This window comes from Aythya fuligula, chromosome 6, assembly GCF_009819795.1.
Source record: "Aythya fuligula isolate bAytFul2 chromosome 6, bAytFul2.pri, whole genome shotgun sequence".
NCBI classification, from domain to species: Eukaryota; Metazoa; Chordata; class Aves; order Anseriformes; family Anatidae; genus Aythya; species Aythya fuligula.
The window spans coordinates 5,620,863-5,640,153 of NC_045564.1; positions in this window are offsets into that span (position 1 = coordinate 5,620,863).

Consider the following 19,291-nt stretch of genomic DNA (forward strand, 5'->3'; position numbering starts at 1 on the left):
ACTCCACAATAGTAGTGATGTTAAATAAGAAAAAATAAAAATTCTTTCCAGTTGCTATGGCTAATTATATCTGAAGGGAATACTAAAAACTTACTTTCAAGTGATCGTGCATCTCTTCTGAGGATGCTGGGACAGATATCTGGCTGATATAAATCAGTAGTGCTCAAGCCAATTAACGTCATCAATGATAAGTGGCCAGTAGTCACACTGATTAGGTGGTCATATTTGTCAGGAAGAAAACGTATTTGGTAGCTTTCAGTAAAACAAAAGTGTATGAGAAAGTTAACAACAAGCTTTAACTCAGCTAGCTTACGTGATGTTTATTCATCAGATTGTTTTTTTGACCTTACCTGAAATTAGCAAGCACTGGAGTAGCTCAAGTTCAAAGCACGGCTGTGTGCAGTGGGTGCTTGTTTAACTACTGTAGTCTTTGTTGACTTATGTATTCTTTATAAGTAATAATTATTTTAAATTTTATTTCACTTAAAACTGCAGAACAAATATCAAGATTTATTTAAATCAAAATGCATCTAAATTAAATCTACAAAAAAAAAATCCAAAATATGCAGTATATCCTTAAATGTGGGAGCTGTGCACTGTCACAACAAATTATAAACATTAATTGTGAACAATTCACTTTATTTGCAAATTACAATATTCAGAGATGTTTTTTTTTAGCTTTTTCTTGCACAGTAGACTCTTCACTGATCTGCAGCAATCCTTACAGTTCTTGTGTTATTAGCAAATCTGTGTCTGTACTGTACTACTGCTCTGGATATTGCCATCAGGATAGCTTTAACTGCCTTGTGGTGATGATTAATCAAACTCATGGCACGTTGGGTGGCTGGTGTGTTAATTGAGACAAAGTTGCTGTGCAGAAAAGCATATAATAAACCAATTGTTTTTCACCACATCACTATTGAAAAGAAACTGCAGCTACAATTGAGATTACTTGACTATACATATATATATTTATTTTTAATGTTCCTGCTTTTATGGTCTGTCTTTCTTGGGAGCATGAGGGTGAAAGCAGAGGCAATATAATACTCAGGAGCATGTCTCAAGGTGGACAAACCTTTAAACCAAAAATTGCTGAGCAGTAATATTTGCTGTCCCCAGCTATAAAGAAGAAAAATCAAATGGTGCTGAATTTGCTAGATACAACAACGGTGATTCTGTATAGCAATTCTTTTGCTATGTACAAGGAATTTACTTCATAAGATTGTTAGCAATAGCATATATGGATCATTAAGGCTAGCGGGAGTTCTGTCCAAAGCAGCTTCTCAGGTTTAGGTTTACAATTAATCCAGGTAATCCTGATATGTTTAGAATAAAAACTATTGGTGAAATAAAATAAATAACGCTTTTGATGCAACTTTATAATATTGTATATAACAACATCTGTTTCCTGATGTACTATCTTTATGCTCTCTGCAAGTAATCTGACTGTAGTTTAGGAACATCCAATTTACCAACTGATGTGTTTTTTATTATTTGCAGTATGTTCATCTGTTGCATGATGTCTGGTGTTCCATGGTGGTGCCCAGTTTAAGCTTTTCTCTTCAAAACTTAGCGCTTGAATGCACGTATGTAATGGCAGTGAAAAGGCTAGAGCTAATGAACCCAATGATTTTTCCTCCAAACTGAATGAGACAGTTACTGAATTGTTGAGGTGAACCTGGTTCTGCAAAGAAGGATCAGCATAACCTCACTGAATGGCAAACCTATATGTTTTTATATATATATATATATATATTACATATATAAACATATAGGTTTATATGTTTATGTGTGTATAAATATATATATATATATATATACACACACATAAAATATGTTTGGCTGTAACTGAAGAATGATTTGCTCATAAGGAAAAACAAAACAATGAAGATGGAAAGGTTTTCAAGAGTGCAAACACCAATAATGACAGCATGGATATATTGTGATACTATAACTACCTCATAGCTAAATCCTCCTGTTTTATGTCTCCGGAGGAAAAAAGAATCACCTATCCACACTGAACAGCTATGCCCAACTGGAAGGTAGAGCACTCAAGACATTTTCCTAAGGAACACAAATAACAAATCACTTTGATTCTGTGTATTATATTGAATTGCAAAAAAAATTCTTAAGCAAAACCAAAAAAACACAGCTGATTGTGCCATGAGTCTGCAAGCAGGCTGAATTTTATTGGTCTGTAAATTTTTCTCTCAAGTTCCATGCCTTAAGCACAGGATCAAATTTACATTTATCATCAATATTATAGTGTGAACAGGTCCCTAAGCTCATAATGGCAAATTGATCTGGCCTTGTATATTTTTTTTTCCCATGGATTTATATTTTGAAGCTAGAATTTCTCCTTTGTCAGCATGGCCTTAAATGTATCCATTAATGAAAATATGAAAACTGAATACATCTAAATTATGGAAGCTACTCTGCATGTTCTAAACTGTATTTTACTTAGTTAAGCTTAATGGATGTTCCTTAAAACTATTACTTTCTTGGCTCCCCATGCGTCTCATTTGTCTTAAGCTAGCTAAATCAATTATGCACGTCTTAATCTTTGACATAATCTATGAAGTTACCATTTCCCCAGGAATAGCGTATTTATCTTCATTTCTTAAAGATTATACCTAAATTTTCTGTTACCCTGGGTTCTCAAAATTTACATATTTAACTCTTTTTTACCTCTCTATATTTTCCTCTGACTTTAGCCTAAATGGATAAGTCTATCTTTTTATTGCAAAGAGAGTAGCATAACTACAAATGCATTTGAGTTTCATTCACTATGCATATTCATCTGTTTCTCTTGACCTAACCTGCTAATCTGTAAGGATACCACTATGAAAGCAGTAAAAAAAAAAAAAAAAAGTGAAGTCAATGTCTTTTCCCTTTGCTAAAAAGTGTGACCTGTGTTTTGTAGTTCGTTATTTTTCAGTTTCTGGGAAGTTACTTAAAATGTAATACTCCATTCATACTTTCATCATTGGAAGACTTATTTCTTGACTATTGCTCTATTTTCTCCTGACCACGTTGAGGTCTCCTGAGATGCCACATTGCTGCGATGTTCTATGAGATGGAGAAGCTGCGCTTCAGTACAAAACTGAATTTTAATACCACTAGTGGTAGGGGCAATATAGGTCACTTGATCCCTGGGAATTCTTAGGGCAAAATAAACATTTTTGTCTGACATTTCAACTGTACAATATGAGCCAAATAATGTTTCCACCCACTGCTTAGAGTAGCTGAAATTCTGTGTCTTGCCCCCAGAACATGAGACAGACATGATTACTATTTAGCTTGTATTAGAAATTTAAACAGTCAAGGTCACATTTTGAGTAGGGATAGTGATTTTAATGTAAAGAAATACTTTGTTCTCTATAAATAACCTTTTAATAGCTTAATAATTTTGAAGATGTTGTATTTTGCTCAGTTTGATCCCTTTAGTGATGTCAACAATGCTAAGTATTTCTGCTTGTGAAGGGGTTCTTTTTGGATTTATGCCACTGTGTAAGATGAGTTTTGGTAACAGTAGCCTGCCAATGCTCTTGGCTAAAAATACAATCAGATCTCTCTACTTGTAACATAAGTGCGTCTTTGCCAATTTGCTTTGGAGTCGTTATGTTAGCCTTCCTACTTGTATGCAAACCCCTAAAAGCTCTCTGAAATATTTCATGAATGCTGAATGAATCCTCTTTAAAATCAGTTTGAAATTTTTGATGGATCCTTAATGATGTTTGAAAAGTTTTGATTAACTCTACTTTTTGGGCAAGTCTAGAAGTACTTGCCAATATCTGTCTAAAATAAATACCAACAAACGACCTAGAAGATAGCCCTTGAAAATCTTACAGCTGTTTTTCTTACTTGGCTTAGTTTTGACAGGGTAGCTCTTATAAGACTAACCTTTCTGTTATGACTACGTAGGGTTTTGAGATCTAACAGGAGAACATCTCAACCTTTTCTTTGTGTTGTAATTATGTTTTGTGCAGGATTTGTAGTAAAAGATGAAGTTTAAAATGAGGAACTGTGGCAAATGAAGGTGAAACAGTTCCATTAAATGAGAAAGGCAGTTACTTAGCTGTTGCTGAAGTGATGTTGAGCAAGTTAATTTGGGCCACGTCTGAAAAGATGTTAATGACCTGCTGCGCATCTTCAGTTCCTGTGGCTGCAATCACAGCTGAAGGTGTTGGGGATGGTTTAGACCAGACTGGTCCACCTGAGAAGTAATTACAGTAATTGTTATCTGAAATTCCTTTAGAGTTGCTTTCTGCAGCACTTCTAATCAATATTGCTCTGTCCCTTTTCACGCAACTGTGGAATCCATGCCTGTCTCTAGGACTGCTAGTTGTAGATTATAAACTGTTCTGGTAGGCCACAAGTTATGTATGTATGTATTTATTTCTTTATTTTCCCTATTCTTAGGCAGAAAGCTAAACATGGAATGCATGTCTAAATTTTGTGAAGCTAAAAATCTGCTGTTCAGTTTAGTGGCACTAAAGCTCCTCACCGCATCAGTAGGTCCTGGCTTTTGGATCAATTCTGAAATAAACCGTGTGCTGTGCTATTGCGTTAACACTCCTGTGTATTAGAATGTAATCCAGAAAATGGTACCAGAAAGGTAATGGATGTGAGCTAGGCATCCCAGCTGCATTTTGTTTCCTATAATGTCAGGTAATCAGGGCACAATTAACAATTCATTGGGGATCCTTTTATTGTGGTAATTCCTAGGAAATGAAGCCTGGCTGTGATCCAGCCTTTAGGAGAGAGACGAAGTGCCAAGGTTCTCACCTGTGTACCTCAAAGCCTTTATTGCCTAAACCAAATTCTAGCTACCATAAACCTGCCTGTCTTAATTTATGTAATCTTGCTAAAAGCTTTATTAATTGTTCTGAATGGAAGAGTCTTGTTACTTTATTTGGACCTCTGATGGTGCAGAGGTTGCCTGAGTCATCTCCCTGACTGGTTTAAATATAGCCACTGCTTTTGGAGTCCCTCCAGGCTTACAGGAATTACTGAAAATCAATTCTGAATCTTCAGATGACTCTCTTAATTTGTACTCTAAAGATTTTGTTTTAATCAAGAACTTTCCAAGTCATGATAGGAAAGGGAAAGAATTGCATATGTCCTACAACGTGACTGTTTTATACTAGGAAAAAGAGAGACTAAAATAGGAACATTTCCGACTGTTAATATTACGACCTCATGATAAGACTACTGACAGCTATTAATGCACTGTTATCAATGGTTTTCTTCTTCCTATTGTTTGATGGACTCTTCTGCCAGAGTTTGGTATAGGATATCTTGTATTTCATATTTCTGAGTCTTTCCTGTTAATTAGATTTTCATTTGTTCCATCATTTCATAAAAATCTATGTTGAGTTATAAGGAAGCCAAGCAAACCATACAAAATGAAGTACTTCCATATTTGCAAATTCAACATCTCAGCTCCTTTCCAGATGAGGAGATTTTTATTTATTTCTCAAGAACGAAATATGTTAAAATTTTGGCCTACATCAGGAGAGTCCTGCGAGCTGTGGCTGCACTGGGGCTCTCCTCCTGGTAAATCTTCCAAGGGTGGATGTGGATCCTGATAAGAAATTTGAAGGCTTCCTACGCTTCAAGAATGGGCTCTTTCTTTTGGAAACTCAGGTTTTGCAGCGGGGTCTTGAAGTTCCCTTTTCATTGTGCTTCAAATGAACAGCCTGGCCTTGCTGCACATCCTGGAAGTTGGGAGCTTTTGTACAACAAGCAGCTGGACCAGTCAGATTTGGTCTTATAGGCTGTTTGTTAGCACGTTTTCTATCTACTTTGTACAATAGGCTGCCGATGCAGTCTGAATCTTTCAAATTTAGAGAACAATGTGCTTTGTAAATTCAACTTTATTTCATGACATCATTGAGTACATCGTGCCTTAACAGGAGCAGGGTGTTAGGAGTTGAGTGGATGGTCACAACTACCCCAGAAACAATATATAAATCTGAAGTTTAGGGAGTGGAGCAAAGTACCTGTTATATGGTCAGTGTGAAGATCATTGGTGATCCAAATGGAGCTTAATCATGTGAATCCTGGAAATGGCTAGCTTCTTTTCATTTTCCTGAAACAGGCTCTGGATAATGTAGCTGTTTCTTGAAAACTCCACAACCTTTTGTTCCTTTTTTTTTTTTTTTTTTTTTTTTTTTTGTACTTTTTCCCCTTTTTAATTGTTTCAGAAAAAATTTCCTTAAAGAAACCCTCGTTAGCAGGGTTCTGAAAAAAACACACTACACACACACACACACAAAAACAAACAAAAACCACAAAAATAGAACTCTAACAACAGCACTTCTCATTCTGGTATCAGGGACGGGAATTAAAAAACTTAGATTCCAAGATTTTATAGAGAGCTATGGAGGCATTAAGCAATACTAATGAACAACTTCATGTTTGAGAATCAAATTGCAAAAATATTCTTGAATTAAGGTAAATAATTGGAAAAAAAAAAAAAAAGTGCTCTGTTAGAATACTAGGGTATAATAAAGGTGTTTATTCTGAAAGAAAAGTACATTTCATTTGTAGAATAAAAAATTACAAACAAAACAAAGCTTTATATTTTACTGTAATATTAGTGACATGTCTGCAGTTTCAACACTGTGTCTGGTTTTACTACAGTTTCATTAGTCTAGCAATATAATACATCGCACATAGCTATAGCAAAATGAACAGAATAACAACATTAGAAGCGTTGTGATGGACAGTATATATATTAAACTATTTTTTCCCACGTGTATTCATTTAATTAATCAAATGGTGCTTTGTAACAATGAATGTGCTGTTAAAAAATCACATTTGACCTCGTCTTGCTCTGAGGTCTGACTGATTTTTTGCTCTCTCTATATATTAATTAACTGGTAGTCCGTGTGGTTATTTGTATGGCACTAAAACTAAAGAAATAAAATTGCTTGATCTCTGTGGCCATTTTTAATTAAATAAGTCTTTAAAATAACCATCCTTGTTGATACTTTTAACACAATTCTATTCAAGATTTAATTCTCTCAGAATGTGTTAACTTTTCTTTAAAAAAGAAAAAAAAAAAAAGGAAAAATGAAAAAAATAAGGAACAGCACCACCACCACCAAAATCCAACCAATTCTCCATTTGCTGTGTCCTGATGGACTGAAGTGGGCTTCATGCAACTCCGAAACTTCGAACAACTTTACCTGCACCTTACTTTTTTTTTTTTTTTTTTTTTTTTTAAATGATAGAGCACAAATTGTGGGACTCTTTTCATAGTTCAAATATGGCATTCTTTGAGAGTCAGTGCAAAATTGGAACAGTGTGGATTTGCAAGTAATTTTTTTTTATTAAGCTAAATCGTAAAACCTGTCTGCAGTCCAAGAACTGTAGAGCCCTCAGCAGAATTTCACCTGAATGTTTCAAACAGAAGCATTTGCTTTGGTATTCCTGTACAAAGCAGGTGTATAATGGCAGAGCTGCCCTGGAGATTTCTGCAGGGTAGCGAGCAGTCTGCCATTGTAGTCCTTTCTTGAAGGCACCAGAACTCTTCTCAGTGCAATACAACTGATGGAATTAAGCTCTCCTACAAAACTGTCTGTATAGATCTGAGAATATATTTCAGGTAACAGATCTATAAAATAGAACGTACGTTGATTTTAATATTGTAGATTTTCTTGTGGCAGGCAGTGAAGCAGTGTTAGCATACTCTGCAGTGCTTATGTTTATACCAAGAACTCTAATGCATTTTCCAAAAGTTCACTAAAATTTAAATTTTTAGTGTTATAACTTAAGCCTGTAAGTATTGATTGTTCTAAAAATGTGAAAAGCAGATCATTTGAATACATGGTGGGTGGTTAGGATTTTCTCAGAGTACAGATAAGGCATTGAAAAGGATTGCGTTAAAGGACTTGGGTGTGCCTGAGTGGGATGCAATGAAATGATTTAAGTGTTTTATCTGAACACTACAAAGCAAGAAATATTGGAGATGAAATGTTTTTCCTTTTGTAGTGTACTTCCTTTATGTCTATTTTATTTAATTAGAAACCCAGAGTGATTAATTGATTTGGTTTAAAGAGGGAGGGAAAAGGATTGAAAAGAGAATCTTTGCCTTTTTCTGTTGTCTCTAAACTTAGTTGCTGCACGACTGAGATTGTAATGTGATATTTTGTTACTGCATTTTATATAGATAATTCTGAATTTTCTGATTCTTTCTGCCATTTGAAAATAATAACTCCATTAAATACCCTAATCATTAAATAATTCAAAGACTTTATTTTAACTCTAATTTAGATCCCTTTATGTTGGATTATAGCCTGTCATTTTTCAGAGTATAAGAAAAGGAACATTTTTTTAGGGTTATTAATTTTTTTTCTCTAGGATAGACATCTTCTCAAAAGTACTTTCCTGTTCTGTGAAATAGTGGAAAGAAAAAGAAAGTATCAGAATAAATTACTGAAGTATAAAGCTATTGTGGGGTTGTCAGTCACACAGTCATAATTAGATTTTTCTTAAGGACCTGGTAGAGGAACAGGAATCTAATTGGGTAACATACTTGATTACTTGAAAAAAAAAAAATATCAAAAAACAACCTAACAAAAAACAGGGAAAAACACATGCACACACAGACACACACGCACACATACACAAAAAGGCAACAACAACAACAAATCTAGTGTTTTATCCCAAGGGTGAGGTTTCAGGAGTGAGGCGAGGCTGACTGCTCATTTTACAGTGCCTTCTCCCTCTGCCTAAGCACTCACTGCACAAGCCGGAAACTATTTACTTCTTATCTTCTTCTGGCTCATTGCAGTCAGCTTAACAAGGTCAGAAACCAGCACAGGAGAGGCAACAGCAAGACTGGGAATGAAGCAGAGGTGGGAGGGATGGCAGCTTCTTAGAGACAGGTAGTTGTTTCACTGCATCTCTTTGACAGAGGCACTCTCTCCTTCTCTCCCGTGTCATCTCTTCAGATGTCATCTCTGCCTTGTTTATAAGTGGCCAGCCTCTGGTTTGGGTCTGGCTGCTGACCTCAAGCAGCTTGTAGGACCTTTGAGTGTTCACATCACTCGTGGCAATGACATAACATAGCATAACCTGATGCTGGATGTTCTTCGAGAGCTTTTCTCCATTTTTGGCCTTAATTGTATAAACAGGCAGTATTTCAGTTTAATCTGTTGATTTCCTTGCAATTAATCCCAGTTTCCTGATAAATCAATGAAACACATCAAGGCAGCTGTTTGCTTTCCTAGGCTACTTTACAAGGTGTTGCTATATTTGATCCAAAAAAAAAAAAAAAAAAAAAGTAAAAAAGTAAAGGGGCAATGCTGGTTTGTGGCAGCTAAAGCTCTGCCTTTGTGAGCTGGAAAGCATTGTAGAGAAGTCCAGCTGGTGCATCAGTGTGAGTGTACTGCAAGAGATAGGAGGAGCAGAATAGAAGACATGAGAGCTAATAAACAATGGGATTAGAAACAACTGTTAGTTATTTCTAACAGCAAAGGAATTCAATTGCTACAAGGTGAATGCTGGTTTCTGTGTCTAAGATATCCTCAGTGGACAGCTACAGAAATGTTATCTGTGCTCTAGTTGGACATGTTTCCGGTATGCTTTGTCTGTGCCTGAAAATTGTGATAAACAAAGTCTTTATCTCGGGGGATGAAGGTTAGGAGTGATATTGTCCATTTTCCTGATGATTCCAAATAGTAATCTTGAAGGTGTCACAGGCATCTGCAATACCTTTAACTGGAAATGTCATATAAAAAGCACAGGGCTATTTGTGTCCAGGTAGCCTTCCTCTTTCTGAATGAAGACCTTCTCGAAACAGCCATGGATTGTGTTCTTGTTTTGAGGGGGTTGGAAAGGATTATGGTGGATTTGTTTGTGTGTGTGTGTTTTTCCTGTGTGTTCATTTTGTTTCTTCTAACTGTTTATGCTTATGTTTTAATGTGTTCTCTTAGCCCTGTTTATTTGGCAGGGAGATGCACTGTTGCATGCATTAAAAAAAAAAAAAAAAAAAAAAAAAAGTATGAAAGAAAATAAATCGCAAAATATCAGTACAAAGCTTACTCAAGACCAGTTTGAATTGTGCCTGTATCTGAGCATGAAGGACAGGTAAAAATTCCCATGAGGAATGAAGGTAATGAGGAGTAGGGAGCTGGAAGTCTGGAGAAGGGCTGCGTGGGCCTGGGGAGGTGTCCCTCCCTTCCCAGCAGCTCCTTGCTCTGCACCCCAGCTCCTGTAGCAGTAATGAGCACAGCTCTCACCACGTTATGGTTGTCCTGTGTCCTCAGCTAGTGAGCTGAAAGATGGCCTTTGCCTCAACTCTAAGCTGAACTTAGAGTTCAAATAATACTTTGAAAATTGTGAATTTGAGACCTCAAAGAAAATGGATATTTCTGAGGGTGCTGTGCTGTCTTGTGCTGCTTCATCAGCTGTGATCATCTACTGCTACTTTTTTTAGCAAGACAGAAGAAAATCTATTCTAATGGCTTTTATTGCACTGATTTTGCTGATTCAGTGATTCAATCCACAAAGTAATTTGAGAGGGACATTAAATTGGGTGGAATTTGAAGGATTTTAGCATTCTAAGCCTCAGCCCCTCAGGCTTCACACAGAATGAAACACATAATCAGCTTTCAGTAAGCACTCATTTTCATTAATCATAAACTGTAGGCAAAGTTGGAGCTTACAAATTTAGGTCTTTTCTTGTTGTTTCATGTTAATGACTATTATCTCCTTTTCCTATTGTATACGACTCTCTCACAACTGTGTTAGCACAGATGGTGAAAATCCCTAGCAGAAAAGTAATCAGCATTTGTGAGCATGATGCACTCAAAATAAATGACAGAGGAGGAAAAATGCATAGCTTAGGAAATTAGAAAGCAGATTAAACTATAATAATGCATGTAAACACATCCAGGAAAGTGGGCTGCAGCTTTGTTTTTGACACAACTGCAACTTCAATATATGTAACCTTCTGCTGAATTTATTGTCAGGACAGGGAAACGTGTTACATAAAAGTTGGAGAGCAACTACTTGAATATCAATAATTTACAACGCTTTTATTTAAAGCTTGTCATAGATTAGGTAGTCAACAAAAATCTATAGAGTAGTGTGTCCTTTCTTTAATTATCATATTTTGACTGAAATATAAGTGAAAGTTGGACCCATTTGCAAGTACTTCGCTTTGATAAAGTGCATACTGTATTAACTGGAGCTACCAGCAGCCTTAGATTTAAACTCACCATATAATGGTGACTACTTAGTCTGGAAACAATAGACTCAGCACCATTCATAAAACATCATCTCAGGGCTTATGGGACTGAAGCCCCTGGCTTTGTACAGCATTTGAGCCACCACCCCTTCTGTCATGATAAACTAAGTAACGTGTCGCTAATTACTTTGAAATTCAAGACCCATATTACAAAGATAATTCCCAAGTGAGCAACTTAAATTATGATAACCTCTCACCTGTTCCTTAATTTTGGTAGCCATAGCCTAAATTAAATGCTGAAACTGAACTCGTGATGCAAACTGTGGGCTCAATCTAAACATCATTAAGGCCTAAAAGCTGAAACTTTACAAAATAAGACTTTTTTTTTTTTTTTTTCCTTCCCCCGTATGTTTCCCACGGTGCATCCCCAGCGTTTCTCAATATTGGCCCACTGTCTGACTGTTGGTTGGTGGTAGGTGTGGAAATTGCCTTTATGGTCATTGGTCTGAGAAAGCAGGCAGTATGGGAGCAAGGAGAAGACAGGTGCTTCCCCTGGGTCTGGCATGAAGTCTGGGAGCTTGGGTTTATTGTGTTTCACAAGGAGTAATGATCCACTTATTTTCTAAGCTATCGGGGAATCATGCTTCAAATGCTCGTCATTTTATACCATTGATGCTATTGTAGAGGACATAATTTGACTCATAATTTGACTAATTTCTGCAGTTTTTGGTAAAGTGTAGTTGAAGTGTGCTTGATCAGTGAAAATAAATGGACTGATTTTAATCACCTTGAGAGACATAACTGTAAGACGCAGTGCCTATTCAGTATTCACCACAGTATCTTCTCTCTCCTGCCCAAAAAATTCTATACTGGATGCATCATGTGTTTTCTTTCCCATTTCTGATCTGCTTAAATTGCCATATGTCACTGTGAAAGAGTTAATAGGCATACAAATGATGGATTTAAGATGCCTCTTGGAATTTTGGTAGTGTATAGAGTTTTATAGGAAACATTTTTCTGTGCAGAGCCCACTTCTCTTCCCTTTTCAATATTTCAGCATTTGAATTCTTCCACTAGATTAGTATGCTTACAAAAACAAACAAACAAAAACCAATTTTCTCAAACAGTGTCTTGTAAAATGCTGGTTTTAAACAGTCATCTAGTACAACAGAAAATAGAAAATTTGGCTTTTTTCTCTAATAGATGTTAAGCAGATTCCCACTCTCTTACTTTTAAATAATGGCTTTGAATTATTTTGGTTTTAATACAAAATTAGTCTTCTAATTAGTCTTCTCTTGGCAATTTGCTATCAGAAACTTAAATTCTTGAACATATGACATGGCTCTAATCTTTTTGTCCAGGTACAGAGAGAAAATAGCCAGAATATGGGATTGTTGTAGCAGTGTCACAGATATCTATATAAAAACAACAACTCACTGTTTTTCCTTTCTTTTTCTTTTTTTTTTTTTTTTTTTTCTTGAAACATGCTGAATATCATTGTTGAGTTGCTATCTTCCAAATCGATGTGTTTTTTCCCCATATGGCTTTATACCTTCTCATACTGGTATTTTTCCTCTTGAATTTGGGAGGCACTACCTATTATGGTCACAGCATCAACTCTCCCTGCAGTTTTACCTTCGTACCTTGCTTAGCTCTGTGTAGTTTCTCACAAATCTTTCTTGCAACTTAGAAGTAGTCTCAGCACCCAAGACAAGGTTACACTGCTAAGCTGTATAAAAATGGACCCTTGGATCAAACAGCTATGTCCAAGAAGTTGTGATAAACAGAAGTCAGGATTGTCTTTGATGGACTGTTTATTTTCAGATATGGTAGATCTGCTCCTTCACTTCTTGATGAAGGGTCTCTCATTTATTTATGAGTGACTTCAACTTTCTAGATGTAAACTAGGAGATTGATTTAAAAAACAAAACAAAACAAAACAAAAACCACAACACAACAACAAAAAAAAACTTGCTTCTAACTTCTTGGTACAGGTACTGAGGGAGCCAACTAAGAAAGGTGCCCTCCCAGATTTGTTACTTGTAAACAGAGAGGGTCTTCTGGGTGAAGTGGTGACTGTTGGCTGTCTTGGCCAGAGCAACCATGAAATAATAGAGTTGAAAATCTTTGGTGGCAGGAGGAAAACTGCCACCAAAACTTCAACTCTGCATACGCAGAGAGCAGACTTCAGGCTGCTGAGGGAACTAGTTAGGAAGGTCCTCTGGGAAACTGCTTTTGAAGACATTGGGGTCCCTCAGTGCTGGGCAGTTTCTAAGTACCACCTCTTAAGAGCACAGGAATAGGCAATTCCCAAATGTCAGAAATCAAGCAGGTGGGTGGGGCAGGTCAGCTTGGCTGAACAGGGTCCTTGCTCTAGAGCTTAGGCAGAAAAAGAAAGTCTATGGCTGTTGGAAGCATGGTTGGGCAACATGGGAGGACTACAGAGATGCTGTTCACTACTAGAAGGAGAATATTGATGTGGTTAAAGCTCAGAGAGCTGGCTGTGTCATTGTGAGACCTCTCTCATTTATTTTTGAACAGTCTTGGGAATCTTGAGAGTTCCCAAATGCCTGGAAGCTGGCAAAACTGTTCCAATTTCCAAGAAGGACAAGAAAGACAACCCTGGTAATTACAGGTCTGGCAGTCTCATATCAGTGTCTGGTAAAATTATGGAGATTATGATTCTGGTAGTTGGTAGTCTGGTAGAAAAATACCTGAAAGACAATCAGTGATTGGTCACAGCCAACCACAAGGGGACAGTCCTGTTTAGCAACCTTAATTTCCTGATATTACAAGGTCACCTACGGAAGCCAATAGATGTCATCTTTTTGGATTTCAGCCAAACTTTCGATATGGCTACTGACACCATCCTTCTGGACAAAATGTCCAGCATACAACTAGACTGATAAATAATGTTATGGGTGCGATGGGTGGACAGCTGGCTGATGGGTTGGGCTCAGAGGGTTATAGGAAATAGGGTTACATCTGGCTGATGGCCAGTCGCAAGTGGGGTTCCCCAGGGCTCCCTTTTAGGGCCAGTTCTCTTTAACATCTCATAAATGACTTGGATGCAGGACTTGAAGGTTGACTAAGGCAGGTGCAGGGGCAAGGGGCTGAGCTCTGCTCTCTGGGGACAGCAACAGGACCCGAGGGAACATCATGGAGCTGGGTCAGGCTGGGTGTTAGGGAAAGGCTCTTCACTGTGAGGGTTATTGGGCACTGGAACAGGCTCCCCAGGTAAGTGATCACTGCCCTGAGCCTGCCACAGTTTATGGAGCATTTGGGCAATCCTTTCAGGCATGGGTTTTGGGAGGTCCAGTGTGGAGCCAGGAGTTGGACTCAATGAACCTTGTGAGTCCCTTCCAACTTGAAATATTCTTGATTACAATTAATATCACTATTAGGTAATTCTAGGTAGTCAGTATTCAAACACGTAATAGAGTGTTTGTGGTTATCTTAGGCAAGGATCATAGTTTAGGTCTTTCTGTACCTGTGTGACATGGTTACTCTGTACTTTAATAAATAAAAGCTAATTGAGCAAATGTTAAAGGCAGAAGTAAAGGATGCAACCTTGACTTATTCTTGGACATTCTGGGTTGGTCACAGTTATTGTAGCTTTGAAATTCTCCAGATGCTCTTAATGAGGGCTATTAATTCTAGTTTCTCTAATGACATTAATTGTCCAGTGTAGGACACAAATGACTTGCCCTCAGAGAGAAGCTTCATGCCTTGTTATAATGTGTGAAATCTTCTCTGTTACTGATGTAGCTGTGCTTTTGTTTGTTACTGATAATGGTATAGAGGACATCAGAGAACACATGGTGCTAACATCGAATGACCATTATATGCAGTGGATATCAAGTAAAAATGCTTTAGCGTTAATGCTATGCCCTATGGATTTTTTTCTTGTACCATTTTACAGGCTCAGGGGATACAGTATTTATAGGGGAAAAAAAAGTTTATTCTTCCCTCCCCTCTTACAGAATTTGTAACCTAATGGTCCATCAGACAGCTTTTGGAAGTGCTATTTGTTTGCTCTTGTAAGAAAGATTTTTCCTTCATCATACTGAATAAAGAAGGATATTTTTAACCTTGGGGCCATGCAGCAAATATTGTTTCAGATCTCTGGTCAGGATGCTGGCACACTAATTAAAAAGCTGGTCAGAAGCTTTTAGACCCACAATGTGCTAACCTTTCTTAAGAAAGGTCAAGAAACATCTGTTTGCCTTGTGAAATTCAATCCCTATGCAAAGAGTATTTCCAGAAGGACTATCAGACTTGGACAGACTAGTTCAAAATGAGAAGAGGTAAGGTACTGTGCTGCTATTTTTTGTTTGTTTGTTTGTTTAAGCTTTGTGTATAGTGTTTTCATAGGTGCTGTGAAGCTCTCATATAATAAAAGGAACCGTCTTAAGCTGCTCAGATGAAAACACCTGACGTTGCGTAGGACTCCCACATATAACTGACATAATTACTTTCTTGACTCCTGAGAGAAGCATTTAATTGGGAACATAGATGGATTTTTTTTTTTTCTTCACAGACAGCACTAATTTTTCTGTGTAATTAGATAGTCAGTGTAGCTTGATCAAAGAGAAATATAATATTTCACGGGCACATTTGACTGGCCTTTACTTGCTTTTAGAAATGTTGAGCCCAATTGAGTCACCCTAGTTGTAGCATGAGCATGTAGCATTTGCAGGAGTATATTTTTCTTTTAAGTGCTGCTCTATTTTGAAGTATTTGTTTCCTTCTCCATATCCAGGAATAAGCGGGTTAGGAAGACTGGTTGGTTGAAACACAAAGTTGGAAATAGTTTTTCCTGTTTATTGTTTTTTGTTTGTTTGTTGTTGTTGTTGTTTTGTTTTTTAATATAAAATTAGAATTTTGTGTGTGTTAGCAAACCTCTTTGTCTTGAAGCAATAATTTGGACTTTTTTTTTTTAAAGCAAGGCAGTGGAAGATTAAACAAGATCCATAAGAGCAGGTTATGCTGCTTTTCACCAGTAACTAAATAGGTAGGGTTCTAATCAGGATTAAAGTGAAAAATTGAATTCCCACTTTGAGGAAACTGACGCATGTCCAGTTTCTAAAGGCACTTATTTCATCTTTTAGCATTGAGCTATTTAGTCTAGGGAGAGATGAATTTTTAAATCTCTCTTATGAAACTGTTTTAATCACTTGGGTTTCCATAAGAAATGTAAATATTCACTTATTTGGACAGAATGAATTAATATAACACACTGATTAAGAAAATGGAGCCCTAGAAATGGGCCATAGGAAATAGGACCCTGAGATCCAGTCTATATTCCAGTGGGTATTTACTGCTTATACAGAGGGGGAAAACCTAAACAGATATCACTGAGAATATTTCTCACCAGAATAAAATATGAAAATTAGCACATTGTCCTTGCAGATGCAAACCTTCAGAGGCTGTAAACGTTTGGGGAAGTGTCTTAAGACAAAGTAATTAACCATTGGGGTTTTGATTAATTAAAGGAAAAATATTATTTTATCTGTCTAATTTCATGAATTTTGCATGTTGCTTTGTCAGGAAAAGTGCCAAGTCAACAAAAATGTTTAATGGCAAATAGCATCTTAAGTTTAAAAGATTTTCCTAACATATTTTTTCTGGCTCTAGAGTCTGATAGAGATTTTCTGCTAACAAATAATTTCAGACTGATTTGGGAGAGCGAAATAGCTGAAACTGAGCACACATGAAGAACAAAGTATTTTAATTGGCAAGCTATTTAGGAAATTTGAGTTCAGAGGAGGCTAAACAGTCTATTAGAGTATGGCTGACTAATTAAGACTCTCGAGCAGCAAATGTTTGAAATTGGTGTTGGTGTGAAGCTGACTGAGATGCTTTGTAGGTGAAATACTATGTATCCCTGGTCTTGCTGTGTAATCTTAATAAGATCTTGTTTTAAATACTTTGATTTGGTAATCTCATGCAGTGGAAGTCAAATACTGGCTTCAAAACTGATATGACCTCCCTCAAACAATATAACATGGGATATTGTTAAGCCTTTACTGAAATGGTGCGGAAACTGTGATGTTCCTGTGATGGGCTTAAGCACATGAAGGTGAGGCAACAAATCAACCAGGTAATTCCAAGTACATACAAACCTTTAATCTATGTAAAGCTTCCTTAGAAGCTGTTAATAAATTCAGAAGATATTTCTAAACAATATTTAATCATAAGGGTATAGCAGCAAGAAAATACTCTTGGATGTATCATTTCAGATATTCTACTAATACTTACTCCCTAGTTTTGTAGAATCTTATCTTTTTCTTTCTGTGCCAACATTGTTAATAATTGGTGTAGTATTATGTCACTAAGGTATGTGTGGAGTTTTTGTTGGTTTTTCCCCTAGAAGTGATGTGTAACGTGCTTGATTTAGTTCATGTACCTTACTGGACAGAGGGCAGTTGGCTTAAAAGATCATTATGTATGTGTGTTTCTCTCAGATGTGATGTTGACAGTGGACATTTCACCAGAAGAGACCTTTTTATGGAGGCTTCATTAATCTCAGGGTGACAGATTGTAGTTGGAATTTTACAAAGGCACGTATAGGTCCTAGATTGGAAATGCTAATGTGGTCTCTCTGATTTCCAGTTCTCTCTAGAAAGATCTTTGAGAATGGCACATCTCTCAAAGAATAATTGCTTGTTAGTTGAGAGTCCTAGTTAAGAAGGTCTCTCACAGGCTGAGGTCTCTTATGTATGTCAGTCTTATGGCTCCCAAAGTGGCAGCTTTAACTTTATAGAGTAAGTGTGGATCTCTTTGCTGTTCTCTTCCACATCAGTGAATAACCCCCCACCTCCAGGTGAGGTGGAAGGATGAGCATGTTTTTCTCTGGTGTGGTGAAAGACTGATGTTTTCTTTCTTTGCAATTAAAAACCTGGATAATCAGTCGTTCTTCTAGGTAAGGGAGGTTGCTGTCAATGAAATGAGGACTGCATCAGGAAGGAAGCATGTGATGGTGGCTGCATAGGTTTGCACAGGTAAATTGTCAGATCTATTGAAGGGAAAAAATTGAAGTTGGTTTGAATGAGAGAAAAGCTGACTGGTGGTAAAGACTTCTTTTTTAGCCAAGATACAGTCCCAAAGAAAAACACAAATAGTAGAGTTACACTGGTGTGAAAGGTAAAGATGGCAGAAAGCTCTGCAAGGTCCTTTAATTAATTAATTTATTCATTTATTTATTTTATAATTGGTAGCAGTTGCTCAACCAGCAACTAGCTAGTTTTGCATTAGACATGAATCATGAAAAATTTCCTGTCTGGTACAGCAAAGGTACGAGGTGTTCAACAAAAGGGACAAAACAAAAACCAACACCTGCTTTATTCAGTAAAGTTAATTTTAAAAGTTCATTAGTTTTTATCTGTCATTTAAATATAGTTTTAACTCTCACTTACGTGGCTAGAAAATCTCTACTTTTTGTTTGTACATTTTTCTGGCATTAAAGCTTGCTATCAGACCTTTTCTGGCCTTGACCTGACCTAGAGCTATGAAAGGAATCAGCAGTGTTTTTTGAAGGTGTTTTTTCTCTTATTACTAATTTGCACAAGAATTTCCTGAACATTTCAATTGACAGTTTAAAGCAGAGGAAAAATGTTCTTCACTGAAAGGCAAAACAGCTATTTTTAGTAGAAGCAAGAATCATCTAATTACACTTTTTCTCCTCTTCTTGATTATGATAAATATGCAGGGAAAGAGAAATTTAGCTACATTCTTAGGTTATCTATATAGCATCTTAGCAACTAATTGTCATATTTAACAACATGATAAAATGTAAAAAATGCTGTGACATGAAGAAAATATCCAGCCCTCCTCTTGAACTGATGCATTTAAAATGACATGTAAAACAATCCAGAGGAATACAACTACATACAATTAAAAAGAATTGGTCTACTTCAGAGAATGAGCATGGTAACAGTGTTTGTGGGATGGGTTGGATTCTTTTTGTGTTTGTTGTGGTTGTTTGCATGCAAAGTATGGTGGTTTTCTTGAGCTATTGAAATAGTACCTCCATAACAGCAATCTTGATTATTGAGTTAATGATGGAGGAGAACTTCAGCCAAAATT